Source organism: Orcinus orca, chromosome 6, assembly GCF_937001465.1.
Source record: "Orcinus orca chromosome 6, mOrcOrc1.1, whole genome shotgun sequence".
In the NCBI taxonomy this organism is placed as follows: domain Eukaryota; kingdom Metazoa; phylum Chordata; class Mammalia; order Artiodactyla; family Delphinidae; genus Orcinus; species Orcinus orca.
In genome coordinates this window covers 104,820,837-104,828,639 of record NC_064564.1, presented here as the reverse complement: position 1 = coordinate 104,828,639, position 7,803 = coordinate 104,820,837, and the positions used below count along the sequence as shown (strand labels likewise).

Below are 7,803 nucleotides of genomic sequence, written 5' to 3'. Positions count from 1 at the left end.
ATGATTGGTGGTTCATAAATGTCATTGGGATAAATGGAAGTAGCTCATATGAATGTAAGCTATTATTATGTTGAAAAACATCATCAAGATGACCTCCTTTCTAGTAAATTGAAAAAAAAAAATGCTACAAATAACCATAAAGAACAAAGAGATATTAGGAGGGATCCTGTTTTCCCCATCAGCGTATAGTGTGTGTATATTAGATAGTAAGTGGCCATTTCCTTCCACAATGTCTCCAAGAATGATTCAGTTCCCAAGGCACAGAAGGATTCTCTGGCTATCTGCAATTCCAAAGAAGACTGAAGAATTATCTCTGGACTGCTCCTAATACGTGTATGGTCAAAATCACCTATTAAATAATCCTTGACTCTGCGGAGTGAGGGTAATTGTCTCAAACAAGGGAACTCAAAGTTAAAGCCAAATCTCTTCCAAGGCTGTAGTTAAGAACACACCAAAAATAATAACAAGACAATGCCATGCTTACACCTCCAATGAGAAAAAGTTGGATGGGAAATATTAAGAGGAAAACACTTTTACTGAGTGCCTGCTGTGTTCTAAGGACCAACTAACACACATCATCACATTATTATGATAAGCCTGAAAGAAAGGCACCATTACGTCCATTGCAAAAATGAGAAAAGTAAGGTGAAGAGGGGTCAAGTAGCTTGTTTAAAGTCTTACACACAGTAACTGGCAAAGCTAATATTTAAATCACCATCTTCTTACTTCAAAAGTCCCTTGTTCTTTTTACTTCAACAGCTTTTCCAAATCATCTTTGTTATAACTTCAAATTTACATGAAAAGAGTTGCTGGATAAAATAAATATTGGAAATTATGTTCATTCCAGTTAGATAGCCTTAATTGTGATTATCTGCACTGAGAGTTTCCAAGATGGAAATATAGAATGTATGACATCATAACATATTTTTCAACAGTGCCCTCTTTCTTCTTTTTTTTAATCCTCACAGATTTAAAGCCACCTATGTTCATTTATTCATTCATCTGGAAATATTTACCAGATGGCTATTATATAATCTAAATGTAAGGATAAAAAGATGGGTAAGATTCATATTATAAGCAATTGAGGTAGTCAATAAATAGTAAAAATTCACAATCTACCAGATAGTGTCAAGACAGTGTTTTGTCTACTCTGATTCTGGCCCCAAGGAGTATATCTGGGTGGAAAACAATTAAACAAGTAATTATCTTATGTGCAGTATGTGCTATTTATTCATTCAGTGAATACTAACTGAGCATTTACTCTGTGCCAAGCACTGGACTAGACTATCAGAACACAGCAGTCAGTAAGTCAGAGATACCCCCTGCCCTAGGGAAGCTTACATTCTGGTGGGTAGACAGAAAAAATTACACAATGTATGCTTTAAAGGAGTAGAAAGGATCAAGAAGAGAGGAGAATGAGTAGGTAAACAGGGGAGAGTAGTCACAAAGGCCTTGATGAGGAGGTGACAATTAAATTTAGTCGTAAGTGATGAGAAGTAGCTAGCCACATCCAACATTAGTTCGGAGAGCCAGGAGGTAGACAGGGTCTAGTTTATATAATATTTTGAGAAGTTTGATAAGGAATTCGGACTTTCTTCAGTGTTCAATGGGAAACCACTCAGCTGTTTTTTTAAATTGAAGTATAGTTGATTTACAATGTTGTGTTAGCTTCAGGTGTACAGCAGAGTGATTCAGTTATATATATATATATATATATATATATATATATGTAATATATATTATATATTATATATATATATATATATGTATATTTAATGTCCCTAGAGCATTAAGTAGGAAGGAGGGAGGAAGAAGGAATCTGGGCTATCGGGTGGGATAGGAAGGGAGATGAACAATGAGGCTGGTACATGAGACAGGAGTCAAATCAAATGGAGCCTTTTAAAACATGCTACCAAGCTTGGATTTTATCCTAATGGCAGTGGGAAGACATTAAAGTTTATTAAGCAGGGGAATGGCAGGATTCATCTAAACTTTTAGAGAATCACTCTAAATACTTTATGAAAAAATGAGTTAAAGTGAGCACAAGAATAAGACTGTGGGTTCCAAATATATTCAAAACGGTGCACTTTAGGAAAAACTGATCCCCTTTAAGAGAGAACGAAATACAGGATAAATCTTAGCCTAATGGGGTATTAACATAATTTTCATGGAAAGGTAGTTCTGGTATCAATATTAGGGAAAGGAGGTGAAATCACTTGGTGAAAGGCAAAACACAAGTTATGAGTGCCTATGACTAATCTCTACCATTTTATAGATTAGAATGGTCTGTTTGGACTGCCTTTACGGGATAACAGGATTGACTTTGGGAATTTACTGGGGCTCTCATCTCTCAGTGGCTTCAGTTATCCTCTCCATTATGAAAATTTTCAAAATTTCACCTTCTTTTTCAGTCTTTGAAGGGAGAGAAAGGTAATACTTCTACCACTTACATCTCCCATTACGGTTGTTTGGGGTGATTTTCTAAAAGAAGTTAAGAAGGTATAACAAATTAGCAATGTTTTTTCTAGATAAGCTGTGCCTGAAATCCCTGTCAGATGGCTGATTCTGGCTTTAATTCCTCCAATATGTCAAGATGTGTTCTGAAATATAAATATTTTAGATGAGGTTATTTGATTTCAATTTGTATGTTTCTCATGAAAATACAAAATCTCTTATTCTTCTTCCTCACCCAAAGATAATTAACTGAAGTTATTTTAACCAACTAATAAGCTCATTTCCAATAACATCAGCCCTATTTTGTGTCTCCAACAGACACACAGAATAAAAGGGAGGCCTTACAAGAACATAATGAAAAATTTAGCAACCCCTCCTCCCCAGTAAAGAGGGATGAGAATGGTGGTGAGCGGCAGGCAAGAACTGTGAATACATTTAATGGTGACATACCATTTTTAGACCCAATTATGTAAATTCATCCTGGAATATTGTGAGTGAGGGTTGGGTGATCATTTTCCCCGACTACCACCCACACACATACACACCCTGGGATTTATAGCAATTATGTCAATTGTCCTATTTATGGTACTTGACACGTTGAATGTAAGAAAGGGACAATGCATCCTATTACCTCTTATTACAATGCAGCATGGTGATGAATGGTATAATAGTGATGATAATTAAAATGTGTTGTGCATACTTAAACATGAGATTCAAGGTTTGAAGAAGTGTCTATTATCACAGCCCTTTTTCTCTATCCTGTCTTCTAAAGAAAGACTCATACCTTCCTCTACTTGTCTACAATTACTTACATGGTTCAAAAAAACACTCATATTACCTGGAGTTGATTCCCCTTTGTGCAATTCTTTCTTTCTCTTTGCTACTCTGTGTGGGACCTCTGAGTGCCCTAAAAATCTCTATCTTTAGCTCTTGCCGCTGACAGTTCTTCAAGCAGAGGTCCCTGAACTCTAGAATCTTCAAAAGTCATTAGATTTAAATTGTCATAGAAACACTGGGGAATAATGTTAAGGTTCTGAATGTCAATTTTCTTTCTTCTTATTTTAATATATCTGTTATTGTTCTGTGACCAAGGTCTCTATAATGTAAATCAGCTGCCCTGAGTTTCCGTAGAAGTCAGAATGGACTGGGTGACTTTGGTGAATCACTCAAGCTACCTGAAAACCTCCATCACCTTCTCTACAAAATAATCGGGATGATATTAACTGCCCTGGCTTATATACAAGATTGTGATAGAGCCAAAAATATTAAGAAATCAGTCTATGCAAATATATTATAAAATAAAATATTATAGATATATTATTACATAGACATTAGATGAAAGCATAAGAAAAAGATTCATGTCAGCATGGCATTTGAGAGTAAACAAAGCTTTTTAACAAAGTAATTTTTTTAACTTTCCAACAGTGTCATATATAAAATTCCATATGTTTTATAAGAGAGGAAACAGGTTTAAGTTGAGTAAGCCCAAAATCACAGTGCTATTAAACGACTAATTTGCTATTGGGATCGAGTATTTCTAAGTTTGGGCAAAGGAGGTAGCCACAGATTTCTATGTCTCTTCTGTGTAAAAGAGATTAAGAAATAGGATAACAAAGAGAGAGGAAAATAGTATCAAAAGAGGTAGCATAGTACAATAGTTAAAAGCAAAGTCAGGCTTCTGCTCACCCTTGCTGCTGCCTAGTATCACATCACCAATGATGGTCCAGTGCTCTCCCACTCTTCTGCATGACTTTTTCTACCTTTCCTGTCCTCCTCAAGCTCCCAACTCTCCATGTCCACGCTCAGTCTCCAGTGATTTTGCATCCTATTTCATTGAGAAAATGACAGCAGTTAGAAAAGAATTTCCATAAGCTCCCACCTCCTTGTCAACTATGTGTTCATATTCTCTGATCCCCCATTTAAATTACTATTTAAACCTTAGCATCATTTCCCCAGTGTTTCCTTCATTATCTACATTCCCCGGTCCAACGCCAATTCCTCCACTTGTCCACTACATACCATCCTCTCACCTACTCAAAGATATTGTACTAGCTCTCATTCCTTCCCTTTTTCTAATATCATTCATTCTTTTCTCTCTTAGATCATTCTTATCGCCACACAGACATGCTTAGTTAAAATAATTAAAGAAAAAAAAATCTCGACTCATTATGCGTTTCCACCTTTTGCCCTATTTCTTTGCTTCCCTTTACTGCAAAATTCCCTAAAACCCTTATCTAACACCCTATCTCCAATCCCTTCCTTTCATTATCTTTTGTAGTATTCCAGTTGACTCTTACCACTAAAATTGCTCTTATCAAGGTCAGCAATGATATCCACATTGTAATTCAACAGTCAATTCTCATGGAAGAGATTCTTGTATGTTTTGCTCAATACTATATTCCAAGCTGCTAGAGTAAGCCCTAGAATATGGACAGTGCTCAGCAAACACTTAGCGAATGAATAAGCGTACATAAGGCAGACCTGGGCCTTAATCTAGATTTCCCCACCTTCTCATTGTATGCCACTGCGAGTCCCGTAATCCTCTGAGCCTCCATCTGATCATCTTTGCAATAGGAACAAAAATAATGACCTCTCAGATATATTACAAAGAGGAAATGAAATAATGTGTATATATACATGAGTGACAAACAGAAAATGCTTTGTTGTTACAGGTCTGTTTCAAATGGTGCAGTTTATATTATTTGTAGCAAGGCTGATTAATAATGAAGGAGGTTTCTGAGACTATGTCAAATGCTTTCAAAGTTTGCACTGAGGGTAAAACAACACATTACATACTAGTGGCATTGGTTTGTGGTTAGAATTTCTTGATGAGGCTGGGACCTCCCAAACATAACTGTTGAGCATACTGAGCAGGTAAGTGTCTCCAAGGTAAGACAATGGGAAGTTTGCTGCATCATTATCTTGTGTGATTGCTAATCTAGAAAAATAAAACACATTGCCCATTAAGACTTCCTAAGGGGGGCTTCCCTGGTGGCACAGTGGTTGAGAGTCCGCCTGCCGATGCAGGGAACACAGGTTCGTGCCCCGGTCCGGGAAGATCCCACATGCCACAGAGCGGCTGGGCCCGTGAGCCATGGCCGCTGAGCCTGCGCATCTGGAGCCTGTGCTCCGCAACGGGAGAGGCCACAACAGTGAGAAGCCCGCGTACAGCAAAAAAAAAAAAAAAAAAAAAGTCTTCCTAAGGGTGCAGTGTGGAAGAGAAGTAAGTAATTCTTTCTAAATGGGTGATGACTGCTAACTGAGGTCCTGCTCATTTAACAGCCTGGAAAGGGTATTCTGTCAGCAATCCATGTCATCAGTGAATCTCAGTGAAATTCCCTGGTCTTTAATTAGTGGAACTGATGACCTTTCAGAGGTCAACTTGTGTAACCAAGGCCTTTGATTGGTGATCTTACTGTTTCTTTAAAGGTAACATAAAATATCAATGCTCAGTTTTGTTAAATACTTACTTATTTACATCTTCCTTACTAATATTTTCATGTTGATTATTTCCTAATGACACTGATGGACTGATCTGTTTATTTAAATGATGGCTGCTGTCATCTTTTAGGACTATTAGTGCCCAGAAGTGAAGCTTAGAGACAAATAATTAGAATATTGAATCCTGGAGGATACGGGAAGCTTGGGGACCATCTTTTCACTTCCCATTTTTGACACTATCAAGAATGTCAAGGCAAGGGAAAGGCAAAGACATGGGAAGTCTCTACTTCATTAAAAACGATTGATAATAAAGCAATTTTTGTTTCATCAGCTTCCTATTACATTTATTTTTCTCTTTTCCTCTTCATACAAACATGTTCACATATACACATGCATGTACACTCAAAGCATAAATGTATTCATACTAGATCCAAATTTTCTGCATGCACTTTTATCTGCTTATAAATGCAAACACACACAGAGGCACACACACACATACACACAAGTTAAAACACATCTGATATAACCATTCACCAAGATGAATATCTTTACATGCAGCAGCTAAAGCACATCCATTCTCAACTCTGCATATTCAAGGATACCCATGAAACATGCATAAACTCACAAAAATGCACACAACTCACACATGCTGCCTACATATACTTAAACACATCTGCACATACACAGACATACTTATATGGTGAAAAACACCAATTTAATAACTAGATCTTTCTTTTTAGTAGGATGAGTACTTTGAAATGGGCAGTTCTATTTATTTATTTTCCCTTCTGAACACATTGATGGATTTGGAATATGAAACTGCAGCATGATATATTTTTAACATCCCATTATATTTCTAGCATATTACTTTGCACAAAGTAAATAATCAATACATATTTGATGAGTGAGAGAGTGAATGGATGGGTAAATAACTGAATGAATATGAACAGGAGAGAATGAGTTACTCTGAATAATAGAGGGCGGAATTCTGCAGCACGATAGGCAATGTGGGAGAGAGGAGGTGAGGAGGGATGAGGTGAAGAAGAAAGCAAACAAGATGAACTGAGCTTCAGAGTACAGACAGAATGCAAGTGTTGGCCATATTCCCATGGAGCTATTCAAACAATAAATCTGTTTTAATTGTGGGGCTCACAACCATTGGTCATTTCCTTTTATGTTATCATATTTAAAGATGTCACCAACACCAATCTTTCCATCTATATTGCTTTGTAGAGAGAAAAACAGAAAGGTACTTCTTGACCCCTATGATCAAATGTATCATTATCCTCTTTCTGTGTAACAAACTACCCCTTAACTTGGTGACTTGAAACAACGGTGATTTATTATTTCTCACAGTTCAAAGGGTTGGCTGGGCTGCTTTCACCTGGTTTGCTCATGAGTCATATTCCGTTGGGCTGAAAGGTCCATGATGGCCACACTTTTATGCCTGACAGTTGGTGTAAGTTCTCAGCAAGGGCTCCCTGGTTCTCTTCCTTGTGGTCTCTCATGCTCCAGTACACTAGTCTAGCTTTCTTGTATGGTGGCCTCAGAGTAATTTCTAAAAGTGAAAACACAGCAACTGAAGGTGTCTTGAGGCCTCAGCTCTAGAACCTGCACAATTACTCATCTGCCATTTTATATTAACCAAAGCAAGTCACAGGCCAAACCTGATTCAAAGGCTGGGGAAGAGGTCTCCATCATCTGATAGAGGAGCTGCAAGGAATTTTTGGCCAGCTCAAACCTACACACTAAGTTTTCCTTATAACTGTACTTTCTGCCATTGGGAATTCCTAAACCTCCTCGCATGACTTCCCATCCACCCTCAAGATATGCATGTGTTCCAAGGCCAGTTGATAAAAGTGGGACACTGAGGTCCACAAAGATTGTCTCAGCCTCCTAAGAGAATAT

General features: G+C 37.5%; 1 long non-coding RNA gene across 1 annotated transcript; it reads right to left on the bottom strand.

The window, feature by feature from the left end:
• Positions 1 to 4,254: 4,254 nt before the first annotated feature.
• LOC125964680 (uncharacterized) lies at positions 4,255 to 7,328 on the bottom strand. Its single transcript, XR_007477918.1, has 3 exons — positions 7,280 to 7,328; positions 4,936 to 5,017; positions 4,255 to 4,279 (listed from the first exon to the last, which is right to left on the bottom strand). It is a non-coding gene; the product is annotated as an uncharacterized LOC125964680 (long non-coding RNA).
• Between the last annotated feature and the right edge of the window lie 475 nt (positions 7,329 to 7,803).